The sequence below is a fragment of the Chiloscyllium plagiosum genome, chromosome 3 (assembly GCF_004010195.1).
Source record: "Chiloscyllium plagiosum isolate BGI_BamShark_2017 chromosome 3, ASM401019v2, whole genome shotgun sequence".
NCBI classification, from domain to species: domain Eukaryota; kingdom Metazoa; phylum Chordata; class Chondrichthyes; order Orectolobiformes; family Hemiscylliidae; genus Chiloscyllium; species Chiloscyllium plagiosum.
Genome location: NC_057712.1, coordinates 125,912,589 through 125,938,477, shown reverse-complemented (window position 1 = coordinate 125,938,477; position 25,889 = coordinate 125,912,589).

The window sequence follows — 25,889 nt, the reverse complement described above, 5'->3', positions numbered from 1 at the left end:
AGCGACAGTGACTGCTCTGTGAAGTCTAACTGCCTCATGATACAATCCCCTCACCTCCCCCAACCCCACCGCACCCCCACCAACCACCCCCTCACTCCACCACCGCCCCCCTCACTCCGCAACCTCCATGGCCCTGACATTTCCTGAACGTAAATGTTGAGTGATTTTCATCTCTGTAAACATTTCTCCCTCAGCCGGTTTGACAATCTGGCTGATAACTGAACAGTTCCAGGCTCCTTCATGGAACAGTCCCTCCATTGCCATGACCTCAGCCCCAGCGCTCACAGCCTTTCAGAGCAGAGGGAGCTCCGGACTTCCACCTTCCTCAGAGAATGTGCTGCTCACTGGTCATACGCCTTGTGTCGTTGGCCAGTCACATATTGGACTGCAAATCTAACACAGATTGATTTAACAGCATAGACTGCACCTTGCAGTTTGAGGTAACTGTGTAGGAAACCTGTCGACGACGCATTTAGAATCCCCACAGTGTGGGAGCAGGCCATTCAGCCCAGCGAGTCCACACCGCCACTTCTAAGTGCATCCCACCCACACTGACCCACCCCTGTAACCCTGCATTTCCCTAATCCTAGCCAGCAAATCTCTGGAGACTACGGACAATTCAGCATGGCCATTCAAACTAACCTGTATAACTTCAGATGAGGATGGCCTAGTGGTATCATCGGTGGCCTGTTACTTCTAAGAGCCTGGTAATATGCTGGAGACCCGGGTTCAAATCCTACCATGGCAGATGGTAGAATTTAAATTCAATAAAAATCTGGAATTAAGAGTCTAATTGTCAATCATTGGTAAAATTCATTTGTGCCATTTAGGGAAAGAAACTGCCATCCTTACGTGGTCTGGCCTACATGTGACTCCAGACCACATAGCAATGTGGTTGACTCTTAACTGCCCTGCAGGGTGGATAATAAATACTGGTGTTGCCAGTGATGTCCTCATCCCATAAATGGATAAAAAAAAAATCTTTGAACCACAGGAGGAAACCCACACTGAGGCAGGGAAAAAGTGTAAACTGCATACAGACAGCCATCCTGAGGCTGGAATTGAATCTGGGTCCCCTGGTGCTGTGAGGAATTGGCCACCCCTAACCTGTGCTGGACTGTAGGTTCTTCATGTGGTTTCATCCTTGGCCTTGCCTCACTGGTGAATCTGGCTCCGAAAGCAATAGCAAAGATATTTTCTTTCTTCACTCCTGTATGCCTTAAGTCTAATCATAAGGTAATTATTCTCCCACTCTTGAAGAAACATCATCCCCTCGACCGAAACCTTCCAGCATTCTGAACATCTCAATCAGGATCACTCCTCAGTCACCTCTATTCAGGGGAATGACACCCAATTTAAGATTGTCCCAGTTATTGAAATCTATAAGTCGTGTTATTCTTCTGATGCATACACCACACCCCCCATAAGGTCAGTCGGTATAACTAGTATCCATAATTAAATCGTTACGTAAGAGAGGGTTGGACCAAAGGTCTGTCCAATCTGAGAAAGTTTTCCACATCCTATTCCAGCTTCCTTGTCAGAAACAATATAATTTATCAGAGGTTTGGGATCAAAACACAAAACCAGAAAGAACTGCGATTTCTGGAAATCAGATACAAAATCAGAAATTGCTGGAAAAGTTCAGCAGGTCTGGCAGCAGCAGCGGAGAGAAGTCAGAGTTATTGTTTCAGGATCAATGACCTATTGTCATGACAGAGGTTTGTGATTCTTTTTTCGTGCTCCAGTGTTTAAGTGACCCTGGAAATCAAACCCGTTTCATTCTCACCTGGCCCCTTTTCTGAATCTTGACATAGTCTTTCTCTACACCATTTACCCAACATACCTCTAACCCTAACACTAACCTTAAACCTAATCCTAACCGAACATACCCTAAACCTAACCCGAACCATAACCATAACCGAACCCTACCCAACATACCGCAAACCCTAACCCTAACCATAACAATAACCCTAACCATAACTAATATACCCCAACACTAACCCTAACCCTAATTGCCCTAGCCCTAATCCACAGCCTAACACTAACACTAACCCTAAACCTAACCCGAACCCTGACCCTAACCCTAAACAGAACCCAAAAATGAACCCTAACCCTAACCCGAACCGGAACCACAATCCAAACCATAAACCAAACCCTAACACAAAACTCATCCCAAACGCTAACCCAAACCCTAACACAAATTCTAACCCTTACCCTCACACTAGCCCTAACCCTAACACTAACACGAAACCTAATCCTCGTCCTAAGACTAACCTTAAACCTAAACCTGACCCTGAGCTAAACCTCACCCAAACCTTTAACTCTAACCCTCACCCTAATGTTTACCCTAACCCTAAACCTCACCCTACACTAACACAAACCCTAAACCTAGCCATAACACTAGCCCTAATCCTAACCCTAAACTTAACCCTAACCCTGATCCTCACACCAACCCTCATCCTCACCCTAACCCTAAGCCTACCCTCACCCTAACACAAACCCTAACCCTAACCCTCACCCAACATACAACTTCTCTAACCCTAACACTAACCCTAGCCCTAGCCAATGTACCCCTAACTCTAACTCTGACCCTAAACCTCATCGTATCCATCATACTCCTAACCCTCACACTAACCCAACATAACCATAACGCTTACCCTAACTCTAACCCTAATACTAACCATAACCCTAACCCAACATAATGCTCACCCTAACCCTAACCCAACATAGCTCTGATCCTATCCCTAACTGTAACCCTAATCCTTGTCCTACTTTTAATCCTAACCCTAATGAAACTCTAATCCTGAACTCTAACCTTAATATTAACCCAAAGTCTAATCCTAACCCTAACACTAACCCAAACTCTAGCCCTAATCCTATCCCTAAACCCTAACCTAACATTAACCCTACACCTAACAGTAACACTAAACCTTAACTCAAATAGTAACTCCAGTCCTAACACATTCTCCCCGTGTCTGCGTGGGTTTGCTCCGGTTTCCTTCCACAGTCACAAAGATGTGCAGGTTAGGTGAATTGGCCATGCTAAATTGCCCGTAGTGTTAGGTGAAGGGGTAAATGTAGGGGAATGGGTCTGGGTGGGTTGCTCTTTGGAGGATTGGTGTGGACTTGTTGGGCCGAAAGACCTGTTTCCACATTGTAAGTAATCTAAATCCTAAGCATAAACCAGAAACTTTAACCCTAATCATAAACCAGAAACACTAACCCTAACTCTAACCCAAATCCTCAGTCCAGTTGAGCTAGTCTTGCCCTGTCATTTCTTGTATCTATGTCATTGGAAGGAAGTGAAGCAAATAATTGGTGAACCCTGAAGGCTGAAGTAACTCACAGTCATTATCATATTGCTAGCACCATCGCTGGTCTTTTAGGTTCCTGTACATGACCACATGCTCTTAGAACAGACTGTGTTCCAACAGATTATGCACCCAACCTTATTGGTTTCACCATCTTTTGGGAATTTGTTCTAAAATGTTTCCACACTATTTAAAAAGCCAAATTTGCTTTTATCATGGCTTCGTGACCAACACTTGTCCCAAAGTTCTCTATAGCCAATCGAAGTCCCAGTTGTAAAGTAAATTTGGTAACAGTCATTTTGAGAAGAGTCAAACTGATGTAGCAAACTCCCAGAATCAGCAATGTGATCAACCAATAATATTTGTGTTTGCTTGAGCTCCCTACACTGGGTTCTACAGAGTTCTGGAGCTGTTTTTGCCTCTGATTAATACATCCAAGACTGAAAGTGGTCATTGCACTGCTGTCCAAGTATTCCAAAAACCGCAGAGTGATTCATTTGTGGCAGAGGGAGTGAATGGTGTAAAGAGTGTGGCAACTTGAGCTCAGGTCTCTTGTGGACAGGAGGTCATAAGGGAACAGCTACTCCTGCTACTTTTCCTGGTCATTTCCCAAGCAGTTTGGGTTTCTGGAGCTCAGCTGAAGACTACCTATTCCAACCCACTTGCAGTGGGCCATGACATTCTGATGTGATAAGAATCTGAAAAAAAAGGAGCAGTTGGCCATTTGGCCCCTTGAGCCTGTTCCGCCATTCAATCAGATCATGGCTGATCATTTTGTGGACACACCTCCACTTACCCGCCCGCTCACCATAAACCTTCATTCCTTTACTGTTCAAAAATCTATCTGTCTTTGCCTTAAATGTGGTAGTCTCAAGTGCTTCACTGGGCAGGGAATTCCACAGATTCACAACCCTCTGGGTGAAGAGGTTCCTCCTCAGCTCAGTCCTAAATCTGTTCCCCCTTATTCTGAGGCTACACCCCCTTGGTCTAGTTTCATCAGTCAGTGAAAACAACCGCCCCGCTTCTATCTTCACGATTCCCTTCAGAATTTTATATGTTTCTACAAGATCCCCACTTATCCTTCTAAATTCTAATGACTATAGTCCCAGTCTACTCAACCTGTCTTCCTCACAAGCCAATCCTCTCAATTCCGGGATCAACCTAGTGAACCTTCTCTGCACCCCCTCCTGTGGCAGTACATCCTTTCGCAAGTAAGGAGACCAAAACTGTACATAGTTCTCCAGGTGTGGCCTCACCAGCACCCTATACAGCAGCAGCATAACCTTCTTGCTTTTAAACTCAATCCCTCCAGCAATGAAACACAATGTTCCATTTGCCTTCTTAATTACCTGCTGCATCTGCAAACCAACTTTTTGTGATTCATGCACAAGGACACCAGGTCCCTCTGCACAGCAGCTTCTGCAAGTTTTAAATAATAGTCTATTTTGATGTTATTCTAACCAAAATGGATGGCTTCACACTTACCAACATTGTACACTGTCTGCCAGCCCGCTGCCTGCTCACTTAACCTGTCTCTATCCCTCTGCAGGCTTTCAGTGCCCTCTGCACACTTTGCTCTAACACTTATCTTAGTGTCGTCTGTAAACTTTGACACGGTACACTTAGTCCTCAACTCCAAATCATCGATGTAAATTGTAAACAGCACTGATCCCGGAGGCACACCACTAACCACTGATCACCAACCAGGAAAATATCCATTTATCCCTACACTTCACTTTCTGTTAGCTCACCAATTCTCAATCTGTGCTAATACATTACTGTTATCTTACCCAGCAGCTTTTTGCATGGCACTTTGTTGAATGCGTTCATGAAAATCCAGATGCACCACGATGCACCACATCCAATGGTTCCCCATTGTCTACCGTCCTCACAGAATTCTGGTAAACTAGCTCAAACATGGCCTGCCTTTCATAGACCCAGGCTGCATCGTGATGTGATTCTTTCTAACCTCACACCCACAGCCATCCTCACCACCACTTTCCTGACCATACTCTGCCTATTACTAACAACCAAAGGAAGATACTGTTCAGTTAGATCATCTGGTTGTTAGGACAAGCAGCCTGAGTAACTGACATCACACAGGCACTTCCGCAGCATTACTCTGTTGCGTGGCTAATTAGATTACCTACAGTGTGGAAACAGGCCCTCCGGCCCAACAAGTCCACACCGACCCTCCGAAGTGAAACCCACCCCCCCCATATTTACCCCTGACGAATCCACTTAACACTATGGTATAATTTAGCATGGCCAATTCACCTGACCTGCACATCTTTGGACTGTGGGAGGTAACCCACACAGACACGGGGAGAATGTGCAAACGCCACACAGACGGTTGCCCGAGGTGGGAATTGAACCCTGGTCTCTGGCGCTGTGAGACAGCAGTGCTAGCTGGAAATATAATTTCCTCACCAGTACATAGTAGCAGTAAAATGGTTTACTGAACCTACTATTCAAATTATTGACATAATTTGCCTTTCTAGGGTAAGCTGAAGAAGGGCTTATGCCCGAACCGTCGATTCTCCTGTTCCCTGGATGCTGCCTGACCTGCTGCGCTTTTCCAGCAACACATTTTCAGCTCTGACCTCCAGCATCTGCAGACCTCACTTTCTCCTCCTAAGCTGAGGTAGGACAGACACTGTTCAAAACTAGTGGCCTTGGGTACATTTCAGAGTTTGTGTGACTCACTATGAACAATGATCTGATTACTGTCCTGTAGAATAGTAGTGATTTGCTACAAACTATCAAGGTGAGCAAATGAGTAGGGCCCTATTTACAAAATTACTGATGAGGCTAATTTAATAGTGTACGGAGATTTATGAATGCAATCAGATTTACTCACTGATGGAGATAGACCTTTTGGTGGAGAGAAGGGGAGAACCGATGGATTCCTCAACGAGTGCATTGAGGAATGGGACCAATCTCAAAGTTGAATTTGAATGGGGCTGGAACAGTAAATGTATCTGTGTTATCTGCTTCAACCAGTCTTTGTGGTTCCTCATCTCCTTTCATGAGATTATGGTATAGGTTTCATACCTGTTCAGAATTGCATTTGAGAAAGTGGTGATAAGCCACATTATTGACCCACTGAATTTCTTGCTTGTCCATTTCAGAGGACAGTTACAAGTCAAACACATTGTTGTGAATGTGGTGCCACTGCAGAGTTTGCCTCCCTAAAGGGCCATGAGTGAACCAAATCAGTTTTTACAACTGATGATCGTTTTAAGTTCCTCACCTGCTTTATGGTAAAGATACTTCTTTTGAATTTCCTACTGGATTTTTTTGGTGAACGTCTGACATTGATGGCTCAGGTTATAGAGTCATAGAGGTGCATAGTATGGAAACAAATTCTTCAGTTAAACTCGTCCATGCTGACCAGATATGCGAAATTAATCTAGTCCCATTTGCCAGCAGTTGGCCCATTTTCCTAAATATGACTACAGAAACACAGCAAATTAATGGTTCTCTGAAATGGCTTAGCAGGTCACTCAAGAAGGCAGTTCACTGTTAACTTAAGGTCATAGAGTTATAGACATGTGCACCACGGAAACAGACCCTTCAGTCCAACTCGGCCATGCTGACCAGATAGCCTAAATTAATTTAAGGTCACCCCTCAGCCTCCAATACTCCAGGGAAGACAGCCCCAGCCTATTCACCCTCTCCCTATCGCTCAAACCCTCCAACCCTGGCAACATCCTTGTGAATCATTTCTGAAAACCCCATTTCAAGTTTAACAATATCCTTCCTATAGCAGGGAGACCAGAACTGAATGCAATATTCCAAAAGTGGCCTAACCAATATCCTGTACAGCCGCAAGATGACATCCCAGCTCCATAACTCAATGCACTAACTGATATTCACTGCTTCCTTATCCACTCCATCAAAACATTTTAAAGCCCTTAGGTCAATACTTCTGCAATCGTTTCTCAAGAGAAAAGAGACCCAGGCGTAAAAATCATTCCTGAGATGTGTATCCATTCATGGGTGACCTTTGGAAATTGTCTCTGAACCCTCTCCAGTCTCTCTATATCCTTCTCATAATATGGCACTGAGACTGTGTACTAAGTGTGGTGTAAGGTTTGAGACAGATTTAGCATAATCTTTGTTTTCCATTCAATCCCTTGAGACCTAAAGTCTTGTATTTGATTTGATTTTATGACCTTGCCGTGACCTCACATTTATATCGTGTCGCCACATCGTTTTTATACCTAGATTCGCACCTACAGGTGAGTGACCTCCCTATTTCTCCAAACAGAATCTACTACTTCACCTTTGCCAATGGTGACTTACATTTGACAAGATGACGTACTGTGAGTTAATGGCCTCTTGTAATTTGTTGCAGTCACTTTTTCAGTATTGGCCGACCAGAACCATTTGGTTTAATCTGAGAACTCAGATGTTGTGCATTGGCTCCCAAAGTCTTTAATGAGACTTACCAGCAGCAGTATTTCCGAAAGTGATAGTAAAGGCGAGCAGAGAAGCAACACAGTAAGATGGTGAGAGAGTGAGTGTGTTAACGAGGCAGGGGGATGGTGAGAGAGTGAGTGTGTTAACGAGGCAGGGGAATGGTGAGTGAATGTGTTAATGAGGCAGCGGGGATGGAGAGACAGTGAGTGTGTTAACGAGGCTGGGGGTTGGTGAGAGAGTGAGTGTGTTAACGAGGCAGGGGGATGGTGAGAGAGTGAGTGTGTTAACGAGGCAGGGGGATGGTGAGAGAGTGAGTGTGTTAACGAGGCAGGGGGATGGTGAGAGAGTGAGTGTGTTAACGAGGCAGGGGGATGGTGAGAGAGTGAGTGTGTTAACGAGGCAGGGGGATGGTGAGAGAGTGAGTGTGTTAACGAGGCAGGGGGATGGTGAGAGAGTGAGTGTGTTAACGAGGCAGGGGGATGGTGAGAGAGTGAGTGTGTTAACGAGGCAGGGGGATGGTGAGAGAGTGAGTGTGTTAACGAGGCAGGGGGATGGTGAGAGAGTGAGTGTGTTAACGAGGCAGGGGGATGGTGAGAGAGTGAGTGTGTTAACGAGGCAGGGGGATGGTGAGAGAGTGAGTGTGTTAACGAGGCAGGGGGATGGTGAGAGAGTGAGTGTGTTAACGAGGCAGGGGGATGGTGAGAGAGTGAGTGTGTTAACGAGGCAGGGGGATGGTGAGAGAGTGAGTGTGTTAACGAGGCAGGGGGATGGTGAGAGAGTGAGTGTGTTAACGAGGCAGGGGGATGGTGAGAGAGTGAGTGTGTTAACGAGGCAGGGGGATGGTGAGAGAGTGAGTGTGTTAACGAGGCAGGGGGATGGTGAGAGAGTGAGTGTGTTAACGAGGCAGGGGGATGGTGAGAGAGTGAGTGTGTTAACGAGGCAGGGGGATGGTGAGAGAGTGAGTGTGTTAACGAGGCAGGGGGATGGTGAGAGAGTGAGTGTGTTAACGAGGCAGGGGGATGGTGAGAGAGTGAGTGTGTTAACGAGGCAGGGGGATGGTGAGAGAGTGAGTGTGTTAACGAGGCAGGGGGATGGTGAGAGAGTGAGTGTGTTAACGAGGCAGGGGGATGGTGAGAGAGTGAGTGTGTTAACGAGGCAGGGGGATGGTGAGAGAGTGAGTGTGTTAACGAGGCAGGGGGATGGTGAGAGAGTGAGTGTGTTAATGATGCAGGGGAATGGTGAGAGAGTGAGTGTATTAACGAGGCAAGGGGATGGTGAGACAGTGAGTGTGTTAACGAGGCTGGGCATGGTGAAAGAGTGAGTGCGTTAACGAGGCAGGGGAATGGTGAGGCAGTGAGTGTGTTAACGAGGGAAGAAATGGTGAGAGAGTGAGTGTGTTAATGAGGTAGGGGAATGGTGAGGCAGTGAGTGCGTTAACGAGGCAGGGGAATGGTGAGGCAGTGAGTGTGTTAACGAGGGAAGAAATGGTGAGAGAGTGAGTGTGTTAATGAGGTAGGGGAATGGTGAGGCAGTGAGTGCGTTAACGAGGCAGGGGAATGGTGAGGCAGTGAGTGTGTTAACGAGGGAAGAAATGGTGAGACAGTGAGTGTGTTAACGAGGCAAGGGAATGGTGAGTGAGTGAGTGAGTGAGTGTGTTAACGAAGCAGGAGGGTGGTGAGACAATGAGTGTCTTAACAAGGCAGGAGATGGTGAGACTAGGATAGCAACAGACAGTAGTTGAACACAAATGACAAAGCATTGGACAGGGAAATAACGTGACAATGCAAGACACACTGATACACAGTATAGGATCAGTGTGAGAATGCAGACACCAGACAGATGTGAAGCTAATGTCGAAGAACCTGGACTGATACTGAAAAGTGAGGAAGTGTAACTAAAAGGGGACAGTTGGTGCTTCCAATTAAACCTGTCGGACTATAACCTGGTGTTGTGTGATTTTTAACTTTGTACACCCCAGTCCAACACCGGCACCTCCAAATCATAAATGGGGAAAAGGTTGAGTTGAGGACAGATAGAATCTATAACAATATATTTCAACCTAATCCTCTGACTCAGAGCCCAATTAGAGCATTATAATTACACGCAAAATGTTATTTAGGTATATTTCTTGCAAAAGCCTTTGCCTGTAATCCAGGTCGTGGGATCGTTTTGCAGACTTATTTTTAAAAATAATCTCTAACTGGTTAATTAACAGCCCATCCCCCACAAAGCTCCATTCTCGCTGGGATGTTAGATGTTTCTGGGTCTGTCGACACACAACACAGGATTTCGCAAAAGATTCACTTGACGACAGCACCACCTACAGACCTGACAGATTTGCACTCTTTCTCACCCTGTCCTGAACCTTGGCCATTTTCCCCACTCCCGGGGCAAAAGGGACTTTGCAGAGCGCTGCTGCTATACTGTGCTCACTCTAAACTAGCAGCCGTGTTGCAAACAGGAACCTCTGGGGATTGAATGAGGTGTGAACCATAGCATCACCTCAGTGCAGAAAGAGGCCATTCAGCTCATCAAGTCTGCACCGACCCTCCGAACAGCATCCCACCCACACATACCCCCGCCGTTTCTCCTGGCCAATCCACCCATGCAGGAGTATGGGGAAACTCCACACAGACAGTCACCCAAGGGTGGAACCGAACCTGGGCCCCTAGAGTTGTGAGGCAGCAGTGCTAACCACTAAGCCACTGTTCCACAGCTGAGCCTGGTCTCCTGCGGATCCACCCCGACTAGAATGAGGGTTTGAACTCTGTGCTGTTGGCACTAAACTGATCCACACCAATCATCCAGTCACCTGTCCTCCACACCCTGTGACCCACTATCCCTGTCCACAGGGTCTGAGATGCTGTGACAACTCAGTGCACCACAAGATGTCCATGTTGGTACTTCAACAACACCCAAACGTGATTGTTTGGGTTATTTTATTTCATGGGATCTTCCTGTGTGCGAGCTGGCTGTCATCCCTCCTATATTTTGACTGTGATGACACTTCAGAAAGCACTGACTGTGTTTCTCTCCACGCATTTGCTGCTACGTTTCTCCAACGCTTTCTGTTTTCATTCCAAAAAGTGCTGTGGAGCACTCCGGGTATATCCCCTGGTGGTGAAAGCCACTAGAGAAATGCAAGGACTTCCTTTGCAAGTGGTTGTTGGATGGTTATAATGAGCAGGAGATTAGCCAACTTTAACTTATCTGATTTGATTTGATTTCATTTCATTCATTGTCATGTGTACCTAAATACAGTGAAAAGCTTTGTTTACAGGCAGTATAGGCAGATCAGAATAAGCAAGGACATACAGACCATAGCTTGGGCAGAGTAAGGCATACTGCCCAGGATGTGAGCAAGGCAAGATCAGCACTAGCAAGCTCAGCATTATTTGAAGTTCAACAGATCTGTCCATCAGTCTAATAACGGCAGGGACGAAGCTGTCCCTGAACCTGTTAGTGCCTGTATTCAGGCTTCTGTATCTTCTGCCTGATGGAAGAGGTTGTAGGAGAGCATCACCGGGTTGGGAGGGGTCTTTGATGATGTTGGCAGCCTTTCCGCAGCAATGAGCCATGCAAATGGATTCCATGGATGGAAGGTTGCGTCCCATGATGGTCTGGGCTGTTCACACCACCTTCTGTGGTTTCCAATGGTCCTGGGCAGACCAGTTGCCGTACTAGGCCGTTATGTATCAGAACTTAACCTGGACCTGGAGTGTTCAGAGACATTGAGGCACTGCACTTACCCTGCCCACGGTCCCAAATAATTGCCCACATTATGCCCCCACCCCCTCCCCTAACAGCACCATTGCCTGGCTCAGATTACAGATGGGTTCTAGGCTTTCCCTAGTGTGGCTATGTTCTGTGGAATTGGGTCGGCAGTTGAAGAGAAAGGGTTAAATAATAAGGTGCATGTTCCTTCTGAAACACCTCAGTGTGTTCCGTAATGATTTCAAAACGCCTCCTGGTTGCCAGATGTGACATTATTTATTGCTGCAATAAATTAATTTCTATCTTATTAGGAACCACCTCCTAGCTAATGACAAGCTTGTCAGGTATACAGGAAAGCTGTTGAAACAGCATAGAGGTGGGAACCACACACTGGGCAGCACGCTGTTGGGGGTCTGCCGCGGTTCCCGGCAAGATTTTGATTCTATTCTCCCCTCCAGTTTCCTCGACTGATTTGTGTCTCCGTCGCTAGCGCACATGCCTCTGAGTCAGAAGGTCAAACGTTCAAGACAGACCAGTACTGGTTCAAGACATACTAGTGCAGTACTGAGGGAGAGCCACACTGTCACAGACATCATCCTTCCAATGAGAATTTAAACCCAAGTTCCCATTCGTGCCATTGGATAAAAGATCATGCAGCACTATCTTGAACAGCAAGGGAGTTCTCCTCAGTGAGCTGACCAATATTTACCTCACAATTAATACACACAAAATAAATTGGCACATTATCATGCAGCTTTTGGTGGGGGTTTAAATAACTCCACAGAGGCCGGTATGTCACCAAGTCTCTCTTTATTGACACGTGAACGGTCCTTGACCTTGACCTTAGTACTGCCTCATTCAGTCACACTGACACTCATCCTTTTTATACCTCAGTCGAAAAGGGTAGTGCTGGAAAAGCACAGCAGGTCAGGCAGCATCCGAGGAGCAGGAGAGTCGACGCTTTGGGCACAAGCGCTTCATCAGGCCAGCACTCCCTGATTGCACTGTAAGAAACTATAGAGTCATAGAGGTGTACAGCAGGGAAACAGACCATTCGGTCCATCCCGTCCATGCCGACCAGATATCCCAACCCAATCTAGTCCCACCTGCCAGCACCCGGCCCATATCCCTCCAAACCCTTCCTATTCATAGACACATCCAAATGCCTCTTAAATGTTGCAATTGTACCAGCCTCCACCACTTCCTCTGGCAGCTCATTCCATACACGTACCACCCTCTGCATGAAAAAGTTGCCCCTTAGGTCTCTTTTATATCTTTCCCCTCTCACCCTAAACCTATGCCCTCTAGTTCTAGACACCCCGACGCCAGGGAAAAGACTTTGTCTATTTACCCCATCCATGCCCCTCATAATTTTATAGACCTCTCTAAGGTCACCCCTCAGCCTCCGACGCTCCAGGGAAGACACCCCCGGCCTGTTCAGCCTCTCCCTATAGCTCAGAGAATTGTGAACACAGCCCAGACCATCACAGAAGCTAACTTTCCATCCATTGACTCCACTTACACTTCCCACAGCCTCGGGAAAGGTAACTAACATCATCAAAAGCCCCTCCCAACCTGGTTACCATCTCTTCCAGTCTCCTCTGCCAGGCAGAAGGTACAAAAGCTGAGACACACATACCAACACGTTCAAGAACAGCTTCTTACCCGTTGTTGTTAGACTTCAGTCTGGGCCTCTCTAATTTTATATTTAATGTTGATCTTGCTTTCTGTGCGCCTTCTTTGCACCCGTGACTTTGTATTCCTCGTTTTGTTCATGCACCCAATGATCTTTGTTATGATCTACCTGTACAAAATGTTTGACTGTACCTAGGTACATGTGACAATAATAAATCAAACCAAATCAACAGATCAACAGGGAACTCATCTTCTATGAGGTCCAGCCAGCTGACCCCTCGTTCCAATCGTTACAGGGGTTTGATGTGCAGAAGTTAATTGCTGCATTTATCTGACGCACTAATGTATAGTTAATTACGTTCCTAGTACAGTGGTTCAGTGGTTAGCACTGCTGCCTCACAGCACCAAGGACCCTCATTCGATTCCAACCTTGGGTGACTGTCTGTGTGGAGTTTGCACGTTCTCCCCGTGTCTGCGTGGGTTTCCTCCGGGTGCTCCGGTTTCCTCCCACAGTCCAAAGATGTGCAGGTCAGGTGAATTGGCCATGGTAAATTGCCCATAGTGTTAGGTGCGTTAGTCAGAGCGAAGTGGGTCTGGGTGGGTTACTGTTCGGAGGGTCGGTGTGGACTTGTTGGGCTGAAGGGCCTGTTTCCACACTGTGTGGAATCTAATCTAATCTACTTCTTCAATTGTAAACCAGCTTGGGGCATCCTGGGGTTGTGAACGCCGCTATGTAAATGCAAGCTGTGTATTTTTTTTTCCCTTTCCCCCTCACCTTTGTGATTTCTCCATTCAGGTCCAGTCTCCATGTTGTTTGGGATTCTGTGTACCCAGCATGAGCCAGGAAAAGAAGGTATTGAGGGGAGCAAAGGAAGACTGGCACTATCTCAGGACCCAATCCAACCAGAGAAAAGAATTCAGACTTGAGCAAAAATTGTTTCTAAGGGCTGAAACAGGTTCAGAGTTAATACGGTTGGCAAGTGCGAGTGAAAACTTTTTTTTGATATAACAAGTGTTTTGGATTTGTCATGCACTGTCCAACATGTGTTCTATTTTTATTCAGTCAGTGAGTATCTTATTCATCTCACAGTTAGGCTGAGGTCTGTTTCGTTCTAAATCCAAACAGTTTACTTACAGAATGTGAACACATTACAGAAGTTTTAACATGCCTGCTCACAGAGCCCACAGCCTTTCTGGAACTTTCTGTGTGGAGTCACCCTCTTAACTCTCCCCAGCTACACCCACAGGCCTAAGCAACCAAGCAGTCATATGAGAATCAGTGAACAGGCCTAACTAATCAAGCACAGAATAATTAAATGATTGAATGCTCCAGGAGGGCAGTGAGTAACTTTCGAAAAGGAATTGCATTAATACTTGAAAGGGAAAAGGACATTTCAGTGATACCTGTGAAGAGGAAATGATGCGAACTTTGTAGTCATGAGATCCCACTTGCTCACTCACATTGAAGGGTTCTTATTTGAAAGTTCTCAGGTCTGACATTTCTTGTCTCTCTCTCTCTCCCTCTCTTTCTCTCACTAGGACATGAGTAGGAAGGGTTCAGAGGGATATGGGCCAAATGCTGGCAAATGGGACTAAATTAATTTAGCATATCTGGTCGGCATGGACAAGTTGGATTGGCGGATCTGTTTCCGTGCTGTACATCTCCATAAGTTATTCCAGATTGCAACAGAATTTATAGTCCTGGCTATTTTTGCCTGTATATCAGCCCTCTTTTTTGGAAAATAAATGACTCATTTCGGAATTAAAATGTGTTCTGACAAATGGCCATGATAACAGGACTGAGCGACCCTTGGCCAACAGGGCGAATCTAAGCTCTGTTGTCTCACTACGTCAGGAATGGTGATAGACAATCAAGTGACTAACAGGAGGAGGAGGCTTCACAACCCGGGGGGAGGGAGACCAGCACATCAGTGAAAAACACAAAATGAAAGCATTTCCAACTATCTTGATGAGCAGGCGATCCATCTCAATCTCCTCCGGTTGTTCCCCGCGTCACAGGTGCCCATCTTCAGTCAATTCGATTCACTCCGCATGACACCAAGAAACAGCCCAGTTGACTGGCAGTAACGCCCACTATCACTAACACTCCCTCCCCGGGAACATTGGTAGTGTGCTGCCATCTTGAACCGCTGCACTCTGTTTGGCGTGGAGCCACTTAGAGTGCTATTGGGCATGGGTTTGAGGATCTTGGCCCAACGAGCGTTAAGGAACGGCGGTGTAATGCCGAGTCAGGAAAGTGGGAAACTTGGTAGGAAACGTGCCAGTGGTGGCGTTTCTAAATCTGTCACCCTTGTCCTTCCAGCTGGGAGAGTGCACCGGTTTGGAAGCCATTGTCAAAGGAGCCTTGTAGAGTCGGTGTTGTGCACATTGTAAGCAATCTTGATTTCTCAACAAGGACGAGGATAGTGCAGGAAAGGATGTGCGACGGTCAATGCTCTGTCTGCTTCTCCGTAACAAAGCATCCCTTGAGCGTAACGCAATGAATCACCAGGACTCAGGGCGTTAAAATTATTGCTGGGTGCTTTCAAACGTCCTTTCACTAGGAAAATATGGGGAAGAGAAAGGCTGGGAGCCAGGCAGAGCAACAGGAGGATTCAGGAGACTGAATGAGCACCTTGTTCTGTAGCCTGGCTACCATCGGCTCAGTTAGCACAAACCTGACAGGGGGGTTGTTAGAATCTCTTGTTCGAGCTGCAGAGTGGTTGTTTCTCAGTGGGGGCCTTGTCTCTGTCCACCCTCCATAAATTGCGGCTAATCTGTCTAAGGGGGCCGCCGCGTAAACAGTCATTGCCCTCGACAGAGTACAATTTGACGGGGGGCCGCTGTGAATAACTAGGTGCGGACAGCGCTGACAGTGAGTAAGTAAACATGTTCGGATATCATTGCCACCCCACACTGTGTTTCTGTCACCAGAGCTAGCAGGCAGGCTGTGAGACAGAGCAGGCCCCTGGGGTTATGTTGAAAGGGAGAGGAGGAGGTGGGCATCAGCAGGGAGGCAATGTTGGGGGGGTGGGGGGTGGGAACAGCTCAGGGGCTGCGCAGTGTTAAACATAACACCAAGCGAGATCCCCTCGCTCCTACGGTCCCAGAGGGGCGCTTTCTGTCTTTTCCCCATTCCCAGTATTTTCATCACCAATAACTGAAAGCATTCAGGGAAAACAAAAGAAAATCACTCTTTTTATAAAGACTTCGGTGATTTCTCTCCTGTGGTCGTTGCTTGCAGCATGAGGTTAATTTTCAATTCCTGGAGACTCCTTGCAGATCCTTGAAGAAAGTGAGGACTGCCGATGCTGGAGATCAGAGTCAAGAGTGTGGTGCTGGAAAAGCTCAGCAGGTCAGGCAGCTTCTGAGGAGCAGGAAAGTCAACGTTTCAGGCATAAGCCCTTCATCAGGAATGAGAAGAGGGTGGAGCAGATAGGTGGGAAGGAAGATGGACAGGGAGGACAGGCCAAGAGGGTGATGCTGAGATGGAGGATCGGATCTGGGATAAGGTGGTGGGAGGGGAGATGAGAAAACTGTTGAAATCAACATTGATCCTGTGTAGTGCCAAATTCTAGCCACCTGATGCTTGGAGGAAGAACACCTCATCTTCCACCTTGGGACCCTCCAACCACACAGGATCAATGTTGATTTCACCAGTTTCCTCATTTCTCCTCCCTCCACCTTATCCCAGATCCAACCCTCCAACTCGGCACCGCCCTCATGAACTGTCCGACTTGTCATCTTCCTTCCCTCCGACCTATCACCATCACCCCCCCGCCCCACCTTCATTTACCTATCGCAATTCCCAAATCCTTGAATCCGCCTGATGAGGGGGCATCAGTTATTCCTGGTGTTGGTGCCAATGTGGTCACTGGTTGCTGATGAGGCCTAGTTAGGGAGATTGGGGTAAGCTGCCTGGGCCTTGTTTTCAGATCAGAACCACGGATTTCTGACCCACCCCATTGTAAGATGTTTGGGGAGGGTGTTCATGGTGGCAGGTAGGGTTGCTTCTAGCTTCTGTTAGCCCTGCTTCAGGAAGATACTAATTCCTCTAGTGCCTGAAACAACAAGAGCTCATGATCTTATAGACAGACAGGTTGAGAGACACGTTTTTTTCACATGAGGTGCAACAGAAATAGGGAACACGTTTCCCAAAGGCTGATCAATTGGAACCTCCCAGACTGAGATCAGATGGTTTTTGATGGGTGAAGGATGTAAAACCATGATGAAAACTCATAAACCTGAGTAGGGCATGAAGTCCCTATTAACCTTCCAGATCATAACTGATCAGCAAAGCCATTTTCCTGCACAATCCACAATAGATATTATCATCTATTGATCTCGGCCTTAAGCATATGTAACCTCTCAGCTTTTTGAGGGGAGAGAATTCAAAAGATTAAGCAGCCTCTAAGTGAAGAAATTCCTTATTATCTCTGTCCTGAATAGCCTGTCCCTTATTCTCTGGTTCTCAAACACCCAGCTGAGGTAACATCCGTCCTGCTGGTGCTCAACCTATCACTTTAAGAATTTTGTGCATTTCAATGAGATTAACGTTCGTTCTCCAAAACTCCACAGAACCTCAACCTTCCATGTTTGGTCTCTCCTCTTAGTCAAATCCTGCAATCCCTCGGAGCAGTCTGGTGAGCCTCAATTGTACTCCCTCAAAGGCAAGTGTTTTTAAAATGCGTTCATTCAAGATGGCGGTGATTGGCCAAGCTAGCATTTATTGCTTATCTCCAACTCACTTGGAAAAGATGATGCTGAGCCGCATTCCTAATGCACTGCTGTCTTTGGAGTGTAGCCGTTAAAAAAGGAGGTGGATTACTAGTACAGGGAGGGTGTGTTGAAGGTGGTAGGTGTGATGCCAATCAAGCGGGCTGCTTTGTCCTGGATGGTGTCAAGCTTCTTGAGTGTTGTTGGAGCTGCACCGTCCAGGGCAAGTGGGGAGTTTCCCATCACACTCCTGACTTGTGCCTTTTATATGGTGGACAGGCTTTGGGGAGTCAGCAGGTGAGTTGATCCCTGTGGTATTCCTGATTTTTTGAGCTACCCTTGTCGCCGCAATATTTATATGATAAGCCCAGTCTAGTTTTTGTTTAATGGTAACATCCATGATGTTGTTTGTGAGAGATTCAACAATGGTAATACCAATGAATATAATATGGTGATGGTTCGAGCACAAGCCTGGATGTTGTCCAACGTTTGCTGCATTCCCACCCACCTCTGGAATTCAGCTCTTTTGTCCAGGCTTAAACCAAAACGGGAATGAGATTGCACAACACCAGGTTATAGTCCTACAGTTTTAATTGGAAGCACTAGCTTTCGGAGCGCCGCTTCTTTGCAACCACCTGATGAAGGAGCGACGCTCCGAAAGTTAGTGCCTCCAATTAAACCTGTTGGACTATAACCTGGTGTTGTGTGATTTGTAACTTTGTACACCCCAGTCCAACACCGGCATCTCCGAATCATGGAATGAGATCAGGAACCCAGAGCATCACTGAGCAGGTTATAGCTGAGGAGGTGTAGCTTGATAGCACTTTTGATGGCATCTTCCATCACTTCACTGGTGATCGAGAGTAGATTGATGGTGCAGGAATTGTCTGGGTTGGATTTGTCCCGCTTTTTGTGTACAGGACATACCTGGGCAATTTTCCATCTTGTCAGGTAAATGCCAGTGTACTGGAACAGCTAGGTTGGGGGAGTGGCAAGTTCTGGTGCACTAAGTCTTCAGTACTATTACTGGATAGTTGTCAGGGCTCATAGCCTTTGCAGCACCCAGTGTCTCCAACTGTTTCTTGATGTTATGTGGAGTGAATCAAATTCAGTTGCACACTGGTTTCTGTGATGCTGAGGAAGCTGAGATGGATCATCCACTTGGTATTTCTAGTCAATAATTGTTTCAAATGCTTTAATTTTGCAAAGCTGAGCTCCCCTATATTGTGGATAGGGATTTTATTTTTAGAATAGATCCCCTACAGTGTGGAAACAGGCCCTTTGGCCCAACAAGTCCACACTGGCCCTCCAAAGAGCAACCCACCCAGAGCCATTCCCCTATATTTACCCCTTCACCTAACACTATGGGCAATTTAGCATGGCCAATTCATGTAACCCGCACATTTTTGGACTGTGGGAGGAAACCAGAGCACCCGGAGGAAACCCACGCAGACACAGGGAGAATGTGCAAACTCCGCACAGACAGTTGCCTAAGGCGGAAATTGAACCTGGGTCTCTGGCGCTGTGAGGCAGCAGTGCTAACCACTGTGCCACCGTGTCGCCCACCTCCAGTGAGCTGTTTAATTATCCATGGATAATGGATTTGGCAGGACTGCAGAGCTTAGACCTGATCCATTGTTCATGAAATTGCTTTGCTCTGTCTTGTCTCTCACTTGCTGCTTGTGCTGTTTGGCATGTAAGTAGTCCTGTTTGGTGGCTTCACCAGTTTGACACCTCACCTTCAGGTATGCCTATGCTGCTCCTCCTGCATGGCCTCCTGCACTTTTCAAACAACTCGGATCGATCCCCGTCTTTAACGTTAACGATAGGCTAGGGATTTTTCATTCATCTGCAGGTCGAGAGCATCTTTGGCTGAACCAGGATTTATTGCCCGTCCCTAGTTGCCCTTGAGAAGGTGGTGATATGCTGCCTTCTTGAACCGCTGTAGTCCAGGTGGTGTAAGTAGAGCCATTAGGGAGGGAATTCTAGGATTTTGACCCAGTGACAGTGAAGAAATGGTAATAGATTTCCAAGTCAGGGTGAGTGCCTCGGAGGGGAACTTGAAGATGGTGGTGGTACCATCTATCTATTGTCCTTGCCCTACCAGGTGGCCATGGGTTTGAAAGGTGCTGTCTGAGGATCTTTGGTGAATTTCTGCAGTACATCTTGTATATAGTACACTCTGCTGCTACTGAGTGTTGGTGGTGGAGGGAGTGGATGCTTGTGGATGTGGTGCCAATCAAGCGGGCTGCTTTGTCCTGGATGGTATCAAGCTTCTTGAGTGTTGTTGGGGCTGCCCCCATCCAGGGCAAGTGAGGAGTCTTCCATCACACTCCTGACTTGTGCCTTGTAGATGGTGGACAGGCTTTGGGAGTCAGATCCCTGACCTCTGACCTGTTCTTATAGTCACAGCATGTATGGCTAGTGCAGTTCAGTTTCTGTTGATAGTCTCCCCCAGGATGTTGATAGTGGGGGGATTTATGCAGAGATACTGGATTAGTTAGAACCATATTCTCTGTAGTTTAGACGAATGATGGGGAATCTCATGGAAATGTATAAAATTCTAAATGGACCAACTACGGTAAACACAGGAAGATGTTCCTGATGACCAGGGAGTGCAGAAGCAGGAGTCACTGTTTAAGGACATGGAGTAGACCATTTCGGACTGAGATAAGGGGAAATCTCTTCACTCAGAGAATGGTGATTCTGTGGAATTCTCCGTTACAGAAAGTGGTTGAGGCCAAAATGGAAGGGCCGAATGGCCTACTCCTGCTCCTAGTTTCGACATTTCTGTGGATTCAGTGAGGGTAATGTAATTGAATTTCAAGGGGCAATTTATTCCTACTTCTTGTCCATTAATTAATTCTCAATTCAGGACTGTATGTTATCCCTTGTCCCATGTGCTGTAGTTTTGTTTACCTTCTAAAACGTCACACCACTGTATTCCCCATATCTATTCTGTTGGAAATATCGTCAGGAACCTCGAACAGGCTGCTCAAACACGATAGCCCCTTCAGAAATCCATGTGAACTGTCCAGTCAGATATCTTTTCTCAAGTGTTTAGTAATCACATCAGGAAAGTTGATTCTGGCACCTTCACTGTTGCCAATGTCAAGTCCATCATTACCAATTTTCACCCTGCCTCCTGTCTTAAATAGTGTGATTAAATTTACAACTTTCCAGGCTAAAGGCAGCATTCTAGAATCAATGGAATTTTGAAAGATGACCACCATTAGCTCTGACGCCGTTTCTTCGACTCTCTGGGAAGTAGATTCTTGGGCCTGAGGATTTCTCAACTTTAAGCCCATTCATTTCTCCAATACTACTTCTGTATGACAACTAATTTCTTTCACATCTTCCTTCTCACCTGAGATCTATACAATTTCTGGGAGATTTCGTCAATTTGCCTTTGCGAAGACGGACACAAGTAATCACTTTGTTTTGTTACCATTTCCTCATTCCCCATGATAAATCCCCTCCCTTGTGTCGATAATGGACACAGATCTGCACTCCAAGATGGTGGCAGAGTAGGATGCTTCAGCAGGAGCTCATCTGCTCCGTCCGTTTCTTTTTCTTTTCTTTCTATCTGCGTTGTTCTTTTTTCCCTCTCTCTTTTCAGCGACGTCCTGAACTCCTGACTTCAGCACTTCCTGACCTGGTTGAGACATCCTCTCAGCTTGGAGTGGTGAGCTCCAGGTGTGGTGGTCCCTTGGTCCAGCCTGGGTGGCCTCTTGGCCTGACCTGGCATCCTCTCGGCCTGGCATGGTGGTCTCTTGGTGGCTCGGTGTGACCTCAGCATGGGACTTTCAGTCTCAAGGTCATAGTAGAGCAGTTTCCCGGCCTATGAAGCCTTGAGGTGAAGCCCAATGCAGCCTGGAGTCAAGGCTAGGAGGGGACTGGAGATTAGGTACCAGCTTGGACTGGGTTAGAAGAACAATTGTCGTCAACTTTTTATTTCAGATTAGATTCCCCTACAATATGGAAACAGGCCCTTCAGGCCAACAAGTCCACACTGACCCTCCAAAGAGTAACCCACCCAGACCCATTCCCCATATTTACCCCTGACTAATGCACATAACACTATGGGCAATTTACCATGGCCAATTCAACTAACCTGCATATCTTTGGATTGTGGAGCACCCAGAGGAAACCCATGCAGACACGGGGAGAATGTGCAAACTCCACACAGACAGTCACCTGAGGCAGGAATTGAACCTGCGTCCCCGGTGCTGTGAGGCAGCAGTGCTAACCACTGAGCCACCATGCCACCCCCAAATTTTCTAATTTACTCCTACCATCTGTAATGTTGGACTTTTTATTTCTTTATGTTGTTAATTTTTTTTCCTCAGAACTTGCGCTAATGAATCTGTACCTAGGTACCTTTGTACTGAAGATGGGGCCATAAGTAGCAACTTGTAAACACTTCACTGCATTCATGTGAGTACATGTGACAATAGAGCTAATTCAATTCAATTCAATCTGCCTTTAATGATCTTTTCCTTTTGACCTCCCTGGATCAGATCAGTCATGCTCTGATTGAAAGGCAGAACAGGCCTCAAAGGGCTGAATGGCCTCTTCTCATTCTGTTCTTTGCAATTGCTGCCTACTTTCATTTTAATTAATATTAAAATATTTGAATGGTTATAACTCTGAATAAGGAACTGATTCATGTTTTTTTTAAACCAATGACAACTGTTGGACCAATTGAGATATTTTAAGCCTCAAGTGAGTAAGATTAAAGTGTGTGAGAATTTGCTTCGGATAAACTCAATAAACCTTCCGGAAAGTACAGCTGCAAGTTGCTCCTGGATGTGATTGGAGCACAAAGCACAATATAACAGCGGTGGGTTCCGCAGTTAATCTTCTCCGTTGTCAAGAATTTAGGGAGATTCCCACCTGAAACAGCTCCCCATTAACTTGGCAAATTGAGTCTGTTTCCCTTTAGACATTCCTGGCATGCTCTCTCTTTCTCTTCTTCACTGCCTCCCACCTTACATTCATCAGATAAAACGCTGAAAATAGCCACCTGTGCCCAATGCAAATCCTTTAACATATCACTGAGCCAAATGCCGGGCTGCATTATTGCTGAACCTTAGAGTGCAGAAAGAAACCATTTGGCCACCAGTCCTGTCCCAGCTCTTTAATCATGGTGTCTGTTCATTCTCACTCTGTTTACTCTTTCCCATTGCAAATTTTAATGTCTCTTCCTTTCTTGAAGAATCTGTGCTTCTGTCGTCTGAAGATTATTCAGCTTCCATCTCTGATTCTAAAAGACCACACAACCTAAGTGCAGAAGCAGGACATTCGGCCCATCGAGTCAGTTCCGTCACTCAATGGGATCATCTTTTGATCCTCAACTCTGCTTCCCGACTTTAATAACTCAGGAAGCCTGACTGGAAAGGAACATAATTTATCATTGAACACCAAAATAGAGCCATTACTCATGGCATACAGTCGGCTACGTCCCAGCTCAGGGCAGACCCATTCCGCAGACCCATCCCTGAGTCTGCTTTCTAAGGGGCTCAGGTGCTGAGTTCAGGCTGACTAGGCCAAGGGAATCACACTCAACAGAGAGATTAACTAGTGATTCCCCATGGACCTTGCAGGGGTTATCACACGACCTTTTCCCCATAACCCTCGAGTCCTTTACTGTTTAAAAGTCTGCCTATCACAGCCTGAAATATATTTAATGGAACAGCCTTAAAGGCCCTCCGCAGTAAAGAATTCTCCAGGTTCACACCCTTCTGTGAGAAGACATTCCTCCTCATCTGTGTCTTAAATAAATGACCACTAAAATTTGCTGGTCTAGACAGAATGGGTACTGCAGATGCTGGGGATTAGAGTCAAGATTAGAGCAGTGCTGGAAAAACACACAGGTCAGGCAGCGTCCAAGGAGCAGAAAAATCGACGTTTTGGGCAAAAGCACTTCGTCAGGAATGAAAATGAGGCTGGGAGCCTCGGGGGTGGAGAGATAAATGGGGGATTGAAGGGTCCCAAGGTGGTAGATGAAACGTTCTTCCTCCAGGCGTCAGGTGGTGGAGGAAGTGGCAATGGAGGAGGCCCAGGACCTGCATGTCCTCGGCAGAGTGGGAGGGGGAGTTGAAATTTGGGCCACGGGACAGTAGGGCTGGTTGGTGCAATTGTCCCGCCAAAAGGGGAAGCAGCCTTTCCACAATTACCCTGTCAAATTGGCAAAGAAGTTTGACAGGGTGTCGGGAGTTCCTGGAAGGATTGATGAGCTGTCAGTGAAAGCCAGTGGGTGAATAAGAAGGGTTGATGATGGGGTGTATTCATTGTGGAGTTGGAAATTCCTCTAAACAAGACTGGTACGGTCAGCTTGCCAACTTTATAGCTCAGTTTTGGGACTTGGTAGTGTTCTGCCATAGTGGCTGGAGGTGACAGCACTGGGTCATACAGATGGTTTGTTCCAGTTTTATCAGAAGCAGGACTGGTGAGGCTAACATCTTCGATTTAGGGAGGGAATTCCAGGAATTTGACCCAGCAATACCGAAAGAATGACAAAATATTTCCCAGACAGGATAGTGAGTGATTTGGAGGGGAATTTGCCGGTGATGATGTTCTGATGTATCTGCTGCCCTGGTCCTTCTAGTTGCGTGTTTGGAAGTTGCTGTCTAAGGTTCTTTGGCAATTTTCTGCACCTTGCGGATAGTGCATGACGCCACTTTCTGCCAAAGACTCCCTTCCCTCCACACGACTGCTTGAGCTCCCCTGCTCAGTGCCCTCCCTCACCGCTGCCACCTGCTGCTGGAAGTCCTGTTACACCAGATTAGACTCGATTGCAGAGATATCTGACTCAGAGGTAGGAATGCCCCCCCCCCACCAACTGAGCTACACTCGAGTAAAGAATGTCTCTTTTTCTGCCCACGTGTCAAAATGAGAATAGTTTCTGATCCTGTGAAGCATCTGGGAGTAATTGTCTGACATTTAAAAGCATGGTATAACTCCAAGCTGCTGTTGTCGGTACTCATCAGAAGAGAATTATGATCGGAAATATCATATAAAGCCATAAAAAAAGGTTTGTTGCTTGTTTTTATCCTCAAGTAGATCGAGGCACTCTTGACAAAACAGCTGAAATAGTCAAGTGGTCCAAAAGCACACCCATGACCACACAAAAGGCTCTTGACAATAACCATGCACCATCTCCACCTCTTTATGGTCAAGCCACCAACATCTTTGCAGCAGACGCCTACATACAGACTTATTTGTCATTAAGTTAAACAAGAATCGCAGATGTACAATAAAAATCAGTCACTAAAATAAGTGTTTCCCTGTTAACTATCAGATAGTCAGGTTCCAAAATTGGGCTGGAAAATAAGGTTCTTTATTCTGACTAAATGCATTCCACTCAGCTGCCTTGGACTTAACCCCTCATACGTTAACCGAGGAGTTACTGTTTCAGGCCTTAGTAAGCTTGAATGAAAGTGGGATAACTACTTAGCTGCCCCTAGCCCCGCCCCTCACCAAATGCTCCAAGGGGTGGGCTGGGTTTTTAACCAAAGTCTGGGTCAAATGGCTACTTCAAATGTAAGCTGGAAATATGTGTGGTTTCACATCGGGGTGATGGCTAGTTTGTTGGTGCAGCAATGATAGAATTCCTTACTTTTGGATTAACTGATTCCAGACTTTGTTTCACCACCTTACATGAGTTCCAAGGAGACACGTGTTCCACTGCCCATATGCTATCCCAAGCTAAGTCTTATTTTATAGAACATAGAACATAGACCAATACAGCACAGAACAGGCCCTTCGGCCCATGATGTTGTGCCGAACATTTGTCCTAGCTTAAGCACCCATCCATGTACCTATCCAATTGCCGCTTAAAGGTCACCAAAGATTCTGACTCTACCACTCCCACAGGCAGAGCATTCCATGCCCCCAACCCACCCCTAACATCTCCCCTATACCTTCCACCCTTCACCTTAAATTTATGTCCCCTTGTAACACTCTGTTGTACCCGGGGAAAAAGTTTCTGACTGTCTACTCTATCTATTCCTCTGATCATCTTATAAACCTCTATCAAGTCACCCCTCATCCTTCGCCGTTCCAACGAGAAAAAGCCTAGCACTC